The sequence below is a fragment of the Carcharodon carcharias genome, chromosome 8 (genome assembly GCF_017639515.1).
Source record: "Carcharodon carcharias isolate sCarCar2 chromosome 8, sCarCar2.pri, whole genome shotgun sequence".
NCBI classification, from domain to species: domain Eukaryota; kingdom Metazoa; phylum Chordata; class Chondrichthyes; order Lamniformes; family Lamnidae; genus Carcharodon; species Carcharodon carcharias.
Genome location: NC_054474.1, coordinates 20,487,194 through 20,506,747, shown reverse-complemented (window position 1 = coordinate 20,506,747; position 19,554 = coordinate 20,487,194).

Sequence of the window (19,554 nt, the reverse complement as noted above, 5' to 3'; positions counted from 1 at the left end):
CTCCTCAATTCTACCTGTCCCTCCACCTATATTTGTATCATCTGCAAACTTAGCCAGGATGCCCTCAGTTCCTTCATCTAGATCATTAATATATAAAGTGAAAAGTTGTGGTCCCAACACTGACCCCTGCGGAACTCCACTAGTCGCCGGCCACCATCTTGAGAAGGACCCCCTTATCCCCACTCTCTGCCTCCTGCCACTCAGCCAATCTTCTATCCATGTTAGTACTTTGCCTCTCACACCATGGGCTCTTATCTTACTGAGCAGCCTCCTGTGCGGCATCTTGTCAAAGGCCTTCTGGAAGTCCAAGTAGATAACATCCATTGGCTCTCCTTTGTCTAACTTACTCGTTACCTCCTCAAAGAATTCTAACAGATTTGTCAGGCATGACCTCCCCTTGATGAAACCATGCTGACTTTGCCTGAATTTACCATGCACTTCCAAGTATTCTGAAATCTCATCCTTAATAATAGACTCTAAAATCTTACCAACGACCGAGGTCAGGCTAATCGGCTTGAAATTTCCCGTCTTTTGCCTCACTCCCTTCTTAAACCGGGGGTTACATTAACGATTTTCCAGTCCTCTGGGACCCTCCCTGACTCCAGTGATTCCTGAAAGATCACCGCTAACACCTCCACTATCTCTTCAGCTATCTCCTTCAGAACTCTGGCGTGTAATCCATCTGGTCCAGGTGATTTATCCACCTTCAGACCTTTCAGTTTTCCTAGCACCTTCTCCTTGGCAATGGCCACCATACTCACCTCTTCCCCCCACACCGACTCTCTTGAACTTTGGGGATGTCACTCGTGTCTTTCACTGTGAAGACTGACGCAAAGTACCAATTCAGTTCCTCCGCCATTTCTTTGTTCCCCACTACTACTTCTCCAGCGTCATTTTCCAGTGGCCCAATGTCCACTTTTTCCTCTCTCTTACCCTTTATATATCTAAAAAAACTCTTGCAATCTTCTTTTATATTTCTGGCTAGTTTACCCTCATATTTAATCTTCTCCCTCATTTCTTTTTTAGTTGTCCTCTGTTTGTCTTTGTAGTCTTCCCAATACCCTGATTTCCCATTGCTCTTCGCTGCATTGTATGCCTTCTCTTTAGTTTTATGCTGTTCCTGACTTCCTTTGTCAGCCTTGGTTGCCTCGTCCTCCGTTTAGTATGCTTCTTCTTCCTAGGGATGAATTTTTGCTGTGTCTCCCAAATTACTCCCAGGAACTCCTGCCATTGCTGTTCCACTGTCTTTCCTGCTAGGCTCATCTCCCAGTCAATTCTGGCCAGCTCCTCCCTCATGCCTCTGTAGTTGCGTTTATTCAACTGTAATACGGTTACATCTGATTCCAGCTTTTTCCTCTCAAATTGCAGGGTAAATTCTATCATATTATGGTCACTTCCTCCTAAGGGTTCCTTCACCGTAAACTCCCTTATCAAATCTGCCTTATTACACATCACTAAATCTAGAATTGCCTATTCCCTAGAGGGCTCCACCACAAGCTGCTCCAAAAAGCCATCTCGTGGACATTCCACAAATTCCTTTTCTTGGGATCCACTACCAACCTGATTTTCCCAATCTACCTGCATATTGAAATCCCCCATGATCACTGTAACCTTGCATATCTTACACACCTTTTCTATCCCTGGTGTATTTTGTGCCCCACATCCTGACTACTGTTCGGAGGCTTGTACATAACTCCCATTATGGTTTTTTACCTTTGCGGTTCCTCAACTCTACTCACACAGATTCTACATCATCTGACTCTACATCATTTCTTGCTATCGATTTAATTTCATTTCTTACTAACAACGCAACCCCCCGTCTGCCAACCTGCCTATCTTTTTGAAAGGATGTATATCCTTGGATATTTAGCTCCCAGTCCTGATCCCCTTGCAGCCTCTGTAATGCCCACCACATCATGCCTGCCAATGACAATCTGCGCCACAAGCTCATTTACCTTATTTCGTATACTGCGTGCATTCAGATACAACACCTTCAGTCCTGTATTTCCCGTCCCCTTTCTCACTGTCGTCCCTTTATCTGATGTGCTTGAAGTTAGATTCCTAGCCCTTTCCAAACACTCTGTCCTATTTTGTGTTCTGGAGACTTTAATAGCCTCTCCTGGGCTCTCCTTTCTTTCAGTTTTTTCATAATTTTCCATGAAGTTGAATCCACTCCCCCACACGCTAACCTGCTGCTTTGTTTCCCATTAGTCATACTTCTTGGAGTTTTACCCTTCTCTCCCCCCCAACTTTCTAGTTTAAAGTCCTGTTAACCACCCTATTTACCCTTTTCGCTAGAACATTGGTCCCAGATTGGTTCAGGTGGAGCCCATCCCAATGGTACAGATCCCTCCTGTTCCAATACTGATGCCAGTGCCCCACGAAATGGAACCCTTCTTTCCTGCACCACTCCTTTAGCCATTTGTTTGCTTCCCTTATTCTCGCGTCCCTATGCCAATTTGTACGTGGCTTTGGTAGTAATACGGAGATTATCACCCTTGAGGACCTGTTCTTTAATTTAGTTCCTAGATCCTGATAACCTCCAAACAGGTCCTCTTTCCTAGTCTTACCTATGTTATTTGTCCCGACATGGACCACAACAGCTGGATCCTCCCCCTCCCTCTCCAATATCCTTTCAAGCTGGTCAGAGATGTGCCTCACCCTGGCACCGGGCAGGCAACATACCATGCCGGACTCTCGATTCTGCTTACAAAGGATGCTATCAATTCCCCTAATTATAGAATCCCCTACAACTACCACTTGTCTTTTTACTCCCCCCTCTTGAATGGCCTCCTGTGCCACGGTGCCATTGTCAGCTGGCTCATCCTCCCTATAGCCTTGTTCCTTATCCACACAGGGAGTAAGTACCTCGTACCTGTTGGACAAGGTCAAGAGCTGAGGCTCCTCTGTTCCTGAACACAGGATCCCTCTACTTGCCTCACTTGCAGTCACATCCTGCTTACCGTGACCACTGACCGGACTTGAGGTGCTTAATCTAGTGTGACCGCCTCCTGATACAAAGCGTCTAGGTAACTCTCCCCCTCCCGGATGTGCTGCAGCATCTGGAGCTCAGACTCCAGCTCATCAATTCTGAGCTGGAGTTCCTCCAACAACCCACACTTGCTGCAGATGTGGTCACTGCAGCTCGCAATGGGATCTGCCAGCTCCCACATCATACAGCTGCAGCACATCACCTGCCCAGCCATCTCTACTTAGATAATTAATTTATTAATTAGCTTAGCAGTTTTTTTTCCAAATTTGGTGCAGATTTCCTACCAACCAATCAGATCACAGCTTTCCTGTGACATCACTTTTTCAGTTTTGGCTTCAGTTACTCTAAACTCCGAGGTCACCACTCCAGTGCTCCTCCCTTCGAGTCTGCTCCCTAGAAACAAGGCCACGAATCCCCGAGATAAGCTAGATTTATAGTCACCGCTCCGGTGCTCCTCCCTCCGAGTGTGCTCCCAGGAATTACTCACCAATCAGATGCTTTTTCTTTAAAATCCACTTTCAGAAGAGTGTTCCTTGCAGGTCTGGTACACTCCTGAAGGCACTGCCTCTTCCTCTCTCTTTTTTCTTTCGGTTTGAGGAGGAGGGAGGGATGGAAACACTACAGCAGTGTAATGTTTGGGGCTATTCCGTTCTTTGACAATGGGTCCTCCTCAATTCCCTCCTGAGTCATGGTGGCTGCGGTGACTTCTCCTTGTATGAAAAATAGAAACATCTCCATGGGTTGCTATCAAGCTAGCCACTCACACACTGGTCCACGAGGCAATTATTAGCTGCCTTTGAATGTGTTCTCTACAGTTTATTTTTAGAATGGTGGCTAAAAACCACATTAAAGGCATTTCAGCTAACCACCACATTGCCTGTAGCTTGAGAGAACCAGTTGGCTATCTCCTCAATAATGGCTGCCTCTTTGTTGTTTTGCACTCAAACCTGAATAATGCTGATACTTTTATTCCCAACAATTCTGACCACAGCAAATGTCCTAATGTGCTTCACAGGAGCACTATCAAAGTTTGACACTTGAAGAGAAAGTAGGATAGGTCATTCGAAGCTTGGTTAAACAGGTAAGTATTAAAGAGTGTCTTAGAGGAGGAGAGACAGAGAGGTTTAAGGAGGGAATTCCAGAATGGGGGGGGGCTTAGGCAGCTGAAAGCATAACTACCAATGGTAAGGCAATGAAAATCAGGGATGCGCTAGTGGCCAGAATTAAAGGAAGTTACAGGTATAGGGAGGGGTGTGAGGTTATTGACTGATTTTGAACATGAGGATGAGAATTGCAAAGGGGCCGGAGGACCATTGAGAGACCAGTTGCCAAAGGGCGGAACTTTCCGTGCCCGTTGGCAGTGGGCGTATTAGGTGCTGTGAGTGGACAATTTGGTGAGAAGGCCAAAAATCGGTCTCACAACGTCGTGAAATCAGTTTGTAATCTTCCGCTCTGCCCGTCAATGGCAGGCTGCGTTTCCCACCATCGGACATGGGGAACTTCATTGTAATACATCTGAATAAGCCCAGCTTGCCGGAATCATCCCCGAACGATGGATCATCCGAGCATGTCGGTGTTTCACAGCTGTCCATGGGCGACGTGCACCTGGCGAGCTGCACTTCGCTCGGGACTTCGAGGTTTGCTTCGGGCAGCACTCGCAGTCATCAGCGCCAGGCTTCGCAGGCAGCACCACAGCACTTTTAAGGGGGCTTATGGGCAGGTCTCTACCTACCAGACCAGCTGTAAGGTGGGGGTGGCTTTTCAATAGCTGCAGGGTGAGGGCTTGTTTGAGGAAGAGAGTTATCCCAGGGTGTGTGTGGGGGGCACAAGTTGATCTGTGCAAGTGGCCTCAAGATGTTGAGGGCTGAGCAGCAGTCTCCAGAGGAGATGAGGCCAGATGGAGATATGAGGGTGTGTGTGAGAGAGTGAGTGGTGATGTCCCTTGAGCTGGCAGTGAGTGAGATGCCAGTGAATGTGTGATGGGTTTGAGTGTGTGAGTTTAGAGTGATGGGATTGTTGCCTTACCCTGGTGGCATGGATGAGATCAATCATCCGCTTTCTGCATTGGATAGCTAACCTCTTCTGTGCAGTATTGGCACTGATCACCCCTGCCATTGCCTACCAAGCCAGAGTGGTGAGATTGCTGCCCTGTCTGCGGCCAGAGTGGGGGTGGAGCACATCACTGTGGACCTCCATGGCACCTGAAAGGTGTTCCAGGGACATGTCACTGAATCTGGAGACTGCAGTCTTTTTGCCTTTTGGGGCCATGTCTTCTGTGCAGCAGTCCTGGGCTAGGAGCACTGAGAGGTGTGTGCACAGCTGCACTTTAAATATGGTGCCCGGTGTGAGGGAGCGTTGAGGTGATGGCACGGCGGGCAAATGAGAACCAGCCCCCGCCATCGAAATGGCTTGTTTCCCGGGAATGCTTGACTAATGAGGCGGGATTGGGATGAGGCGGGATTGGGATGATACGGCGTGAAAAGCTGCCATTGTGTTCAGTGGGTAAAATGTCCTTTTTCCTGCCTGCAACTGCACTTAGTGCAAATCTGGGACAATTCCAACCAGTGTTGGTTAGTGAGCACAGACACGATGGGTGAATAGGATTTGGCATGAATTAGGATACAGGAAGCAAAGTTTTATATGCTCTGAAATTTCTGGGGAGTGGAAGGTGAGAGGCTGGCCAGGAATGAAATGGAATAGTCAAGTCTGGAGGGAACAGAAGGATCAATGAGAGATTCAGCAGCAGGTATGCTGAGGCAAAAACAGAGATGGGAGATGGCATGGGGCTGGATTTTATGAACCTGATGAGCGTGTTTTCTGCAGGGGTACACGTAAAATATGACAGGTGCCCAACCCACCTCCTTCCCACCCATCCCCAACCTGTTCCCCTTAATACAGGGGGTGCTGGCGAGGGGGGAGGGGGGGGAAGAGGTTTAAGTCGCCCTCTAGGCTGCCTGGCCTTAAAGACCTATTGAGGCTCTTCATGTCCCTAGTGGGGCCCAATCCATCTCCAATGCCATAAAATTCTGGGCAGTAGCAGGCAGGCCAGAGTGCAAAGGCATTTTTTTGAAAGAGCTTTTTTAAAAGGGAAGGAGGGAATGGGCATCAGGGGCACCCCCCCCACAAAGTTGTCACTGCACTCTTCCCCCCGGCTTAGTTCCTCGCCACCTGCCCTCCAAACCTGGTGCCCACCCTTTTCTCCTTACTCGCTAGGCTCTCTGATCCCTCCCCGATCTAAAAACCTGGGATTTACCTATCTCCGGTCACTATCGCTCATAGCTGTTTGGTAGTACAGAACTTGAGAATTGCTGAAAAAAAGAGACATCTTTTGTCGAGGCTTTTCTTTTTGCACTCATCGGGATAATTTGTAAGAAAGTATCAATATCAGGGGAAACAACACATTTATATTGTATGAGAAGAGGGTGCTGATTGGTTGGCAAGCGGACTCTGTTTCGTGGAGGCATTGCCTTGGAGAATGCACCTGTTAAAGGTGACTGACAGTTAACTGCCAAGAACTGTTTGAAGTTTAAACCAGGCAGCTTGACTCTGATTGGTCAAGACATTGCCCTGGGGAATGAACCAGCGAAAGACTGTCACTTATTTTGTTTAGCTGAAACAGGCATGTTTAGCGGAAACAGATATGTACATATGTTCTTTCTGTCTGCAAAGAACAGGGCCCTGTGTATTAATATATGTAGCTCTCAGTACATGTAAATGCATCACATTGTGAGCCCAAATGAAATCTTAAATTGGTTTTCAGTGTAATTCTTAGCACATTGAGGATTATTTAGCAAATGTTGTCCAATCACGGAATCACATCTTATGTTGGACACTGTGGGCGGAATCTCCCAGATTTGCAACGACATATTATCCACTGTCCGCAATGATGGCTATTCACACCTTATTGTCCCAAAGCTGCCGCATTAATTCTGTATTCCCGGGAAACATGCCATTTCCATGGCGGATGGGCTCTCCTGCCACGCCATCACCTCGTTGCTTCATCATGCCGGGCACCATGTATAAAGTCCAGCCACGTGCACACCTCTCAGCGCTTCCAGTCCACGACTGCTATGTGGCCGCGAAAGGCAAAAAGACTACAGCCCTCAGGTTCAATGATGCATCCCTTGGGCCCCTTTTGAATACAGTGGAAGTCTTCCACCCCCTTGTGATGTCCTCTACCCCGAGTCTGACCACAGGATGGGCAGCAACCTCACTCATCCAGCTTGGGAGGCGGTGGCAAAGATGGTCAGTGCCAACGCCCTGCAAAAGACCATCCAGTGCTGCAAGAGGATGGATGACCTCCTCTGTTCCGCCAGGGTAAGTCACTCTTCTCATCACTCTCAACTCACACGCTCACAAACCCATCACACATCCACAGGGACAGGGCCCTTGCTCACTGCCAGTTAAAGAGACATCAACTATTTACTCTCTCACACACACCTTCATTGTCCTCATCCTGTCTGTGGGACCACTCACCACCCACATAGGCTAGGCATACTTATCACCTGGCCTGGCAGGCACCCTGCTTACACTCTCTCCATCCCTATTTATGCAGGACAAGCTGGCACACAGCAACAAGGAGAGATCATTTACTGGTGGAGGAATGCCTGAAATCATGGTCCTCAGGGACCTTGAAAACAGAGCCATCCAGCTGGCCAGAGAGTATCTGGACTGTTCCTGTGCTGATGGTGAGGTCAGTGGTGCTCTATCAAGTGAGGATTCAGCAGTGCAATATCCATCAGACAACCATGCCATGAGTGATATGTCCTGTATCACAGGCCGCTGCCATTCACTAATTATCTCCCCTTGCTTTTGTAGGCGCTTCTGCCCAACAGCCGACAAAGTCCATGACTCTGATCAAGCCCCGAAGAAACCTCTGAAGAGGAATCTGAAGGCGCCCTCCTTGAAGTCCTGTCACAGCGCTCACCCACACCTCAGTGGGACCTAGCTTTAGAGTAGCCTCAGGGTCACAATTTGGTGAGCACATTGCACTGTCTGATCCACAGCAGCTGACAGAAAGAACTTCCCAGGTGTACAGCATGTGGAGGGCTGCTGGAGGCCAGAATGTTGCTGAGTCCGAGTCAGATGATGAGCCTCTGAACTTGGTCATGTCACAGTTGCTGGAACTGCAAAGGCAAGCTTGGGAACATCAGGAAGGGATGTCTGCTGCACTCCTCAGATTGCAAGGCACGATGGAGTCTGTCCATCTTCAGGCTGAGGTGATAGGACCAGCATGCCTACACACCAAGGTCAACACTGGCAGGATGGCAGCCACCATGGAGACCTTGGTGCAGGATGTCACACCTGCACTGCTGCGCAGGCTCGACTCCATCGCTGATGCCATTGTTGGCCTGTGTGTACACGAGAGGGGTGTGGGGCACCCCTTGATCTCACTTCAGCGTCCCCTTCTCCTCAAGAAGTCAGCCAGGGGGCCCTTGGGTACCCAAAGGGAGGAGGATCAGCAGGTGCACACCCTGGAGCCATCCGCCCAGGTGACTTCGGGAATGTCTGGCCCATCCAAATCCTCTCTTCCTGTGACCCCTGCAGCTCCAGCTCCACAGCTGAAGGAAGGTGTCACTACCACACAGCAGTTCCCCAAAAGCAGGCCGGGGCTCTCCAGCTATCAGCCCTCCAGGGTGTAGCAGTCAGCAGGCTGCCTCCTCCTCCACTGTGGATGTCGGGGGAAGACCAAAATGTAGTGGTAGGGTTAGGAAAGTTAAGAAGATGTAACTCTTTTGAGTACAAACACGTTTCCATCTGTTCTTATTCAGATGAAGTTACGTTGTTCCATGGTTTGCCATTGTGAGATTTGAACGCTTGATCTTGGGGTTATAAACCTAGTACCATAACCACTTGGCTATTTAGGCCAAGCTATAATTGCACAGCCTGAGTATGGGTGCTAATCACTTGTACATGATGTTCACTATTGTCAATAAACTCCCAAGTATGTCTCCCTGCCAGAGGCTTCTTTTTTGATGAGCAGTGTTTGTGTCACACGGGTGTGAAAGCTTTCTGCACAAGATAAAGGCAGGTGTCTCAGTCCAGGGCCTCTTCCCAGTGTTTTGTGCAGCCTTCAAACCAAAATGATGGTCTGGCCTCACACTCCCTGGACATATTAGTGATGCCTGCATCTCGATGGTGCTTATCATTGCTGCCAGAATGTCATGGGCAGGCATCACAGACTTCCATCATTGTCACTGTGTGCTCTCAGCACCTTTAAGGTGGGGCTGGCCCCCTTCTCTTCAGCAGCTGTGACCAGTGATGCGGTGCTCCTGAAGGGGTCAAGGGCTGAAGGTGGACAAAGGATCAGATGCTTTTAAAGTTTCATGACTGTGTCTGTACGATATGACCCTGATCACAAAGAGCAAGCGAATTACCTTCGGCCAGACAAGAGTCAGACATTCTCAGAGGCTATATGAAGATCTATAGAGTGTCCTCACTGCATGTCATCACCATCCTCTGGCAATCGAGCGCCTATAGGGCCTCCACTGCATCTCCATGACAGGAGCATTCTCACAGAAGAAATGTGCACTGCAATAAGCCAGACTGGAGTCAAACGATCATAGATGAAATGCAAAGATTTATGGTGTCTCCTCACTGCATATTGTCATCATCCTCCACAAACCTAGCAGCGTCGAAGACTCCCAAGTGCATCTGCCTCATTTAGCCAGTGTGAGGGCCTCATCATCGTCATCTTCACCTTCGAGGGCCTCCTCACCCTCTTCACTGTTGACGTCCTCCTTATCAGAAGAGATCGCCAGCTCCTGCATCTTCTCCTCAGACAGCTTCTCTCCCCATTGCAGCGCCAGGTTGTAAAGGGCACAGCAGGTGATAATGATACGCGACATCCTCTGTGGACTATCTTGCAGGGCTCCACCAGACCAGCCCAGGCACCAGAACCTCATTTTCAGCATCTCAATGGTTTGCTCCACCAAGTTGCAAGTTGCACTATGAGTCTCATTATACCTTCTCTCTGCTGCAGTCTGAGGCCACTGCAAGGGTGTCATCAGCCACATCCTCTGCAGGTAGCCCTTGGTCCTCGAGGAACCAACCCTGCGACCTCTGTGGATCCTGGGAGACATCAGGGATCTGTGAGCGACTGAGAATGTAGGGGTGAGGCACACTGCCTGGAAACTGTGCGTAGACCTGCAGGATGCGTTTATGGTGAGTGCACACCAGTTGCACATTCAGTGAATGGAATCTCTTGCAGTTGATATAGTTGACTGTGTGTTGTAACGGAGATCTGAGCACCACATGAGTGCAGTCGATGGTGCCCTGCACCTGTGGGAAACCCAAGATCTAGGTGAATTCAATCGCTTTTGCATCCTGGCTCTCCTGGTCCCGGGAGAAATGCACAAAGTTGTGTGCTCTCACGAAGATGGCATCCATGACCTTCTGGAAGTATTTGTGGGTGGAGGCTCCTGATATCCCACAGAGGTCACCTGTGGAGTCCTGAAAGGAGCCACTGGCTTAGAAATTGAATGCCGCTTTCACTTTTATGGCCACTGGTAGTAGATACCCTCCATGTCCACGCGGTGCCAAATCCAGCAGTAGCTGGCAGATGTGATTGACCAGTTCCCTAGACATATGCAGTCTTCAGCAACACCGGTTTTTGGTCATATGCAGGAATGAAAGGTGGCATCTACAGACCGATATGCTCTTCGGCAGCATGTGTGGGAGCCCCAGGTGCCCCTTCTTCCAGACGGTGTTGCTCCTCCCTCTGTGCAGCCAGGTGCCTCAGTCACTCTCTTCTCCATTTGTCTTCATTCTCTGTACACTACGAGGCATACAGCTCGCTCAACAAGCTCCATGATCCTGATGTACTCCTCCTGGAGGATGAAAGATAAACATTTGGGTTAGCATGGCTGTACTAAGGACCACTCTTGGGTAAGTCTGAAAGCCCCTTAATGCATCCTGGAAAGTGCTGGCCACCTCTTGAATGGCCAGAGATTACTGCGCTGCATGGCTGCCCGAAACGCTACCTTCCTCCACCCTATTCCACATGACCAATTGGCGGCAGCTTTACCCACTGGACTGCATGGTGTGCTCTCAGCTCAGGCGCAGGCATTCTCCTAACCTGCACTGCAAGGCTGCACTGTTAGCTTGAACCATGGGGAGGCTGGTCCAAACCAGGATGATGATGTTGCAAAGGGCTGTGAGTGCCTCCACCAGTGACTGCTCAATGCCCTGATTTAGCAAGGATTTACAACATGCCCAGCTGTCCAACTGTTCTGCAATCCACTGAAACACTCATTAGTTTGCTGTCTGTGTCTGAGGAGTGAAAAGCTCTGGAGCACTTGGTGGCACTTTAATGCCTCTGCGTTGCTTAAGTGGGCAGATAAACCGGAGGCCCGACTCCAATCATATCAATGTGGCTGCACCTGAACTGTCTCAGCTGCAGAGGAATGGTTACCTTATACAAAGTGTCCCGAATGCGTGGCCACTTCCCCTGTCCACCGCTGCCCCAACCCCACATATGCTTGTGTGCTGGCTTCAAATGCAGGGCAGCCTTTGCCCCCCTACCCCCCACCCCACCAAAGTTGCCTCAGCTGCAGTGTGGCCTTTGCCCTTTCCCCCCACCAAAGGCATCTCAACCACAGGGTAGTCTTTGCAACCCTCCCCCTGCCCCCCCCGCCCCCACAAAGTTGCATTAGCCGCAGGGCAGCCTTTGTGCCACACCCCCGCAACCTGCCTCAATGTTGAAGTCCAACAGGCAACCCTTGTGAACCCTCCGCAATGTTACTGTGCACTCACACCCAAGTTCCTCTCAAAGTGCAGCCTGCCAAGTGCAGGCCTTTTACGTGCTCTTGTGAAACATGTCAGCAGGCAGACGATCCAGTGGCATGGGGTTTGGCGGCGTTGGGGGTGGGGGGGGGGGGGGTGGTGGCTGCTGGGGGTGGGGGTGAGTCTGGCAGGCTAGTCTTATATACTTATCTGTTACAATGAGATTCCCGACGACCAATGGCGAGAAACTTGGCCTGCCATCGACAGGTTGAGCGGACGATCGCAAACTGATTTTTTGGCCTTCTTGCCATATTGTCCGCTCACGCCACTGAACATACCTGACACTAGCGGGCACGTATGATTCTGCCAAAGTGTCTAACAGCCACTTATTTATCTTTGAAATTAGTCACCACATGAGGCCTTGCTAACATTGTAGTTACATTCCTGAAAAGTGCATCTTTAAATTAAACAACGTTAAGGGATTCAGATTTTTGCCACCACACCCAATGTAAAAGCTGCAGTCAGGTTCTGTAGGACCTTTCTCATCAAGCAAAAGGACCATTGAAACATTACACCCTGTTCGTGAAATACTTCACATTACAAAATTGCTATATTAATAAATAAAATAACTGAAAATGTGGTGAAAGGCAATTCCGAACATCCATTCAGGACACATCTAATGACTGTGGTGGATGACATCAAGCAGCTCTGGGCTTTGAGGGTCAGCCTCCAGTTTTAAGTATCTACATGTGCCACAGTAGTCTGGGTCCACTAACGATGTCACTTATGGAGTGGTTGGACTTGGCATGCCTTTATCCTGAGAGAGGATAGCCTATGGAGCTCAGGCTACATTCTTGGGACTGTGCCTTTGCACTTATATGGCTTCAGGCCAGAATAGCGTGCAGAACTGCACTGATGCATTGGAGGTCCCTTTCGACATTGGCTCCCAGAGCAGCAGTGTGAGCTGCCATAACAGTGGTCTGAGCTTCCAGGGTAGCAGAGAAAGGAATTAGGGAGGGAAGCCTTGTGGGTGCAGTGAATTTTCAAAGTAGTGAAGCTGTAGGTAGTGGAGGTGTGAACAAAGATGGTTGACATTGACAGCTCTAGTGGTGTCATCGAATTTCTTCCGGCATTGCACCCATGTCCCAGGCTTGACTCTTGGCATTGATATCCTCTGACCTCTTCCCACTGATGCTCAGAGAGTTTCCTGCCCCATGGGGGTAGGAGATTGTCCCTCTTCCTGTCCAATCCCTGCACCATTGTGCCCAAGGTATAGTACATAAGAACTTTGGTGCTCTCTCATTGCTTGCTATAGGCATATCTCTGCTTTCATGTCTTTCCCTGGTGACTGCAGCCAGAGTTCGCCTCCCCTGTAAGGAGCACTGCGTATTGTAAGTGGCATCACAGATGACCAATATTCAGCCCCAGATAGGTGTGCAGCCAGTGAGCAGTGAAGATAGAGCTGGGTGCACATCTGCACCATTACAATGATTGGGCAGCATGAATATTGTGTGCTGACTGAGTCAGTATAACAGTCACGTCATTGCATGTTCAGCTCCCTGCATGTTCAGCTCTGGCCACGATTGGATTTCTAGGCAATCCTTTCTTAGGTCTTTTTGTGAGGAACTCCAAGCAGTTCTGATTAGGCTGCTCAAGAGCGGGTACAATCTAGGAGGAGCTTGTGTAGCGCAAGCTGTATTTCACATTTTATGTTCTATAACTAGCATAGAATGCTACTTGTATATTCAAGGAACCTGAAGCATGTTTCAGGCAGTTGTCCTTGATAAATTAAAAAAATGTCCTAGCCAATGTGGCATCTGGTGCAGATTGGGTGAATAAATCACCTGTTTTACAGGCACTTCAACATGTACTTGTGAAAATCAAAGATTAATTGTTCTGGGTCAAAAACACTTTTGAGAAGTGTCTCTCTTTACAAGCTTTGTAGATATTTGGATTTGCCGTATTTGCTTACTGAATATGAATAATCTTAGAAATCTCTTAACCTTTTTTCTGTATCCTTTGACAATACCAGACTTTGCCACATCATTTGTTACAACAACGTTGTGGTAAAAAAACCTTGATGACTCAGCCAGCGTGTCTGTCCTCGGTGTGTTTCTCATGATTTCTTCTCATCTTTAGTCACATTCAACCTTTCATCTTATTTACCATCACTAGGAAATGATGAGAGCAAGACAAGAATTTCAATTGTTCAAATTGAACATAGCAATTGTCAAAAAGCACCAGCATTTTGTCAGCAAATGACTTTATCCCTGGTTAGCATGAAATATTCTTTCAATTGTTAAGTGAAACTGAGACTTGAACAGAGAAGGTATAAGGAGGGGACCGATAGAGGTGTTCAAAATTTTGGAGGCTTTTTTCCAAATTAAGGCCCGCCCAGCATGAAATGCACGCTGGGGAGATCAGTGCTGCCTTTTTTGGGGGGTGGGGGGGTGAGGAGGGCAAGCACGCGAGTGCGCGCAGGAAAAGCTCCCTGAAGCTGCTTCAAGGAGATGAAGATTTCGAAAAATAAAGAAGAATAAAATTTAAAAATGTTAAAAGCATGCCCCGGCTCATGTGACTCTGTCAATTGAGCAGGGACATGTCAGAAATTAGTTTGACAATGTAAAAATTTTTTTTAATGATGGATCAAAACCTATCTGTGGATGAGGTTTCGCAAAAAAATCCAAAGGCCGCTTCCTGTTGATGAAGCACCCGGCTGACTCACTGGTGCCTTGATGGCCACATGTGTGCAGTTGATGGCACCCTGGACGCGGGGGATCCCAGCAATCATTGCAAAGCCTCTGGTTCACTCAGCCTGGCTGGCCTCATCCGCACGGAAATGAATGAAAGTCAGTATCCGCCTGGACAGAGCTTCTGTCACCGGCTTGACGCAACTGTGGACAGCTGATTGGGACACTCCACACAGACCCCCCACTGACCCCTGGAAAGAGCCAGAGGCACAGAAGTTGAGGGTCAATGTGACCTTCAGAGCCACAGGCATGGGGTGTCCACCCACACAGTCAGAGTTGATCTCAGGCTCAAACATTTGACAGGTGGAGGTCACTGTCTCCCTTGAGAGGTGGACCCTCCTTCGGCATTGCACCTCGGACATATTGAGGTAGCTGCTTCACCACCCGTAAACCCTGGCAGCAGGATAGTGGTGTCTTCTGCGGCCCCTTCTGCCTTGGACTACCTGCTGGCCCTGCGCCCCCTGTGCCTGCGCCTCTCCCGCCACAGGTCACTCCCTTGGAAGCTGCATAGCAACACCTCACCTCCTCTCCCTTCTTCCCCTCTCATCCTCCTCAGAGGAGGTGTCTCCAGGAGAGATCACAATCCCCATTACCAGGGTAACAGAAGGCTGTCTGATACCTGGAAGAGTCCACACGGTTTGAATTCTCCAGGGTCCTTGGAGACACCAATGAAGCCTTGACCAGAGACGAAGCTGCCGTATACCAATAAGTCACCAGCAGCAAGCTATCCACCAAGCTCCTCACTACTCACACTGGCAATGCTGCTGACCTATTTTATCCTGCCTGTGGATGAGGTTTTTGAAATTGTCGGCTGGCTGCCTGCTGGTTTTGCCCATGCGATGAGCGCGAAATTGCACGGACAATGGAAAATATGCGTCAATTGACTTTTTAATGGCTTTAACTGGCCTCTTAATTAATAGCGGGCATGGCTCTGGTACCCGCACATGCTGCCGAGCGAAATATTGTGTCAGTGCACGATGATATAGGGACGCTCACCCGAGGTCGTCGTGCGCTATTTTACGCTCGAGCATGTCGGGCGCATGCCTGCACACCGAACGAAAAATTCAGCCCCTGGGAAGATTGCCCACAGGCCTCTCACTGTTACCTGGAGGTCGTGCTGGGGGATCAATTCTCCCAAGGATGAGCAGAAGTGGACTCTCTCTCTCCAATCTAGCAGACATGGATGGAATAGGCCAAGAATATCAGTGGCAGAAGTGTGGTCCCAGGCTGGAGGTAGTGTATCAAGAGGATCGAGGGTCTCAGGAAGGCAAGATCGGTGAGTGGCAAGTCTCACAGTCCAGCATTCTCTAGCACAGGATGCCTTAGGTCAACACACCTTGCAGCTCCAAATCAGCTCTCAACCTGAAGAACTTCACATCCCCACCTGAAAAACCAACACTCGCACTCACCCTCAGTGTATTGCCCTCTTGACCCCTGCCTCACAGGGACCCTCCACGAATGTTACATACATACATATGATCACACGAAATTGGAGCAGAAATAGGCCATTCGGCCCCTTAAGCCTTCTCTGCCATTCGATAAGATCATTGCTGATCTGTTTGTGTTTTGAATTTCACATTCCCAACTATCCCCGGTAGCCTTTGACTCTTGCCCAACAAGAATCTATCTGCCTCTACTTTAAAAATATTCAATGATCCCACTTCCACTGCATTTTGAGGCAGGGAGTTCCAATGTCACACGACCCTCTGAAAGAAAAAAAATTCTCTTCATCACTGTCTTACAAGAGTAACCCCCTAATTTTAAAACAGTGCTCCCTGGTTCTGGACTCATCCGCAAGAGGAAACATCCTTTCCACATCCACCTTGTCAAGACCGTTCATGATTTTATATACTTCAATCAAGCCACCCTTCACTCTTCTCAACTCCAGTGGATACAAGCCAAGCCTATCCAACCTTTCCTCATAAGACAACCCGCTCATTCCAGGTATCAATATAGTAAACCTCCTCTGAACCGTCTCCAAAGCATTTACATCCTTCCTTAAAAAAGGAGACCAAAACTGCACACAGTATTCAAGACGTGATCTTACCGATGCCTCGTATAACTGTAGCATAACATCCTTACTTTTATGTTCAATTCCTCTTGTAATGAAGGATAACAGTCCATTAGCCTTCTTAATCACTTGCTGTACTTGCATACCAACTTTTTGTGACTCACGCATGAGAACACCTAGATCCCTCTGCACCTAGGAATTCTGCAGCCGTTCTGCATTTAAGTAATACTCTGCTTTTCAATTCTTCCTGCCTAAGTGAACAATTTCACATTTTTCCACATTATACTTCATCTGCTAGATTTTTGCCTACTCACTCAACCTATCTATATCCATCTGCAAAATCCTTACGTCCTCTTCACAACACATTTCCCTACCTATTTTTGTGTCATCTGCAAATTTAGCTACCATGCCTTCCCTCCCTTCATCTAAGTCATTGATATAAATTGTAAAAAGTTGAGGTCCCAGCACAGATCCTTGTGTGACTCCACTCGTAACATCCTGCCAATCAGAAAAAGACCGATTTATACATGCTCTCTGTTTTCTGCCAGGCAGCCAATCTTCTTTCCATGCTGATATGTTACCCCTTACACCATGAGCTTTTATTTTCTGCAATAAATTTTTTTATGGCACCTTATCAAATGCCTTCTGGAAATCCAAGTACAACATGTCTACAGATTCCCTTTTGTTCACAGCGCATGTTACTTCTTCAAAGGGTTCCAATAGATTGGATTACCCTTTCACAAAACCATGTTGACTCTTCCCAATTACCTTGAGCTTTTCTAAGTGCCCAGCTACAACCTCCTTGATGATCAATTCTAACTCCTTTCCCAAGACAGGCATTAAGCTAACTGGCCTATAGTTTCCTGTTTTCTGCCTCTTTCCCTTCTTGAATATAGGGGGTATATTTTCTGCTTTCCAGTCTGATGGAATCTTTCCAGAATCTAACGAATTTTGGAAAATTAACACCAACACATCTACTGCCTCATTAGCCAACTCTCTTAAGACCCTAGGATGATGTCCATCTGGACCCAGAGACTTGTCAGCCCGCAGCTCCATCAGTTTGCTCAGTACTGCTTCCCTAGTGATTGTAATTTCACCAAGTTCCTTTCCCCCTTCTACCTCCTGATTTCCAGCTATTACTGGAATGTTTTGTGTACCCTCTAAAATGAAGACAAAGCAAAACATTTGTCCATCTCATCCACCATTTTCTTATTATCTACTATTAATTCCTCATTCTCATTCTCTAGAGGACCAACATTCACTTTATTTACCATTTTCCTTTTGAAATACCTGTAGAAACTCTTGCTATCCTTTTTACAGTTGTCCTTCCCTCTTCTTCACACAAACCATTACACATACTCACACCTCCCTGCTTTCTCTTCTTGCAGGAGAAGAGAGTGTACAACTTGGTGACAGGCGGAATCCTGGTTGGATGAGGGTGAGGATGGTGGGGGCTGGGCATGGCCCTCCAATGACAGACATCTTGGCCATCACTGGCAATGCATATCCACGTGCTCCACGGGAAAGAAGATCTTATCCCAGGCAGTTTCAGGTGTCAGCAAGGACCCTGCCATGAGAGCCTGGGCCTCCTGAGGCACTGGTGCTCAACCATGTTGGGAGAGCTGATCTTTTCCTTGTTGATTTGTATGGCAAGCCTTGCCTCCCCAAACTGGATCTTGGTGGCCATCCCCTCTGCCCTTGCAGTGACAATTAGCTGTGGAGAAGACAAGTGCTGTTGCTGGCGTTGCTCCTGCTGCTGCTCATGGAAGTGATGTTGCTTCTGTGTTTGGCCTCCTCAGGGGTGGAAGGTAGAGCTGCATAAATTGCTCCCATGCCATGGTGAAGGCTGGCAGCAGGGAACTGCAGCTGCAGCTGCAGGTGAATGAAGTGCTAGAAGGTGAAGTGCCTACCAAGAAGTTGGTGATCATGTGTCAAGCAGTGAAAGTGCTCTCTGAGAGAAGAAGTGCTTTGAATGGAGATCTCTCCATGGCATGGCTGGAGTTCTTCAGTGTTACTTATCAAAGCCTTCCGGCTTGTCAGTTCCATTGAAGATCCTCTCCCCACTGTGCACTTGCCTCGGTGAACCTGGGGAAGTGCTTATAGTTTGCGAGAAAGGTCCCCTGGCTTGGAAGTCCAGGATTAAGAATTATAACATGTTATTATTGCCTTCTTAATGACTCAATCACTTCTGAATTACTTATCAGGCAGATCCAAGGGGGTTCCCTGCATATCATCAATCTTGCCCCAGAGAAAGTCAGAAGTGGATGAAATGACTTTGAAGACCTAATCTGATGGCAATTTCTGAGATTTTTCCATCCCAAAGGCAGCAGAACCTGTCTCCAAGTTGTAAAATTCTGCCCCATATTTCCATCTTTCTGTGAGTCAATAATGAGACATAACAAATTTGAGATTGGTAGCAAAAAGACAAAGGGAATGGTTAAATACATTTTCTTGCGTAGTATGTTCTTAAGACCCTGTCAAAGCAGTGGCAGAAGCAGAATTCATAATAATTTTTCAACAGAAAGTAAATAATTAATAGAATTTTTGTTAAAAGGGATGGAGGAGGGACAGGGAAATAGGACTAAAGGTTTAGCTTTATTAGAGAACCATCACAGGTACATTGGCAGAATTACTATGTCAATGTTGATAATTTTACACATGTAAATATATTTCGTAAATAAATTACTAAGTTGGTTGATATGAATGATGTTTTGATGTTGTATGTTTTTATGGTGGTGAATGTGAGTTGCCTTTGCTCCAAGCAAAAGGGGTCAAAAGGTTAGGAAGGACCAGGATGTGAAGGAAGGCCCAGATTTTGACCGTGATGGAGAGCCTCTCCATTGTGCCGAAAATCCTGGAAATGGTAGAAAATTCCAAGTCTCGCCCCCGAACATAGGGCAGAACTGGAGTCGGGCTGGAGTTCATGCATGCAACTGGCCATTTAAATCATCAGCTGCCTCCACTGATGTGGGATTTTGGTCGGCCAGGAGTGTGAAACCTGATGTGTGAATATTAGATCAGGTGGAGCTCTGAGCTTGGTGGATGTGCTTGGATAGCCAGGGTACCCCTTTGAAGAA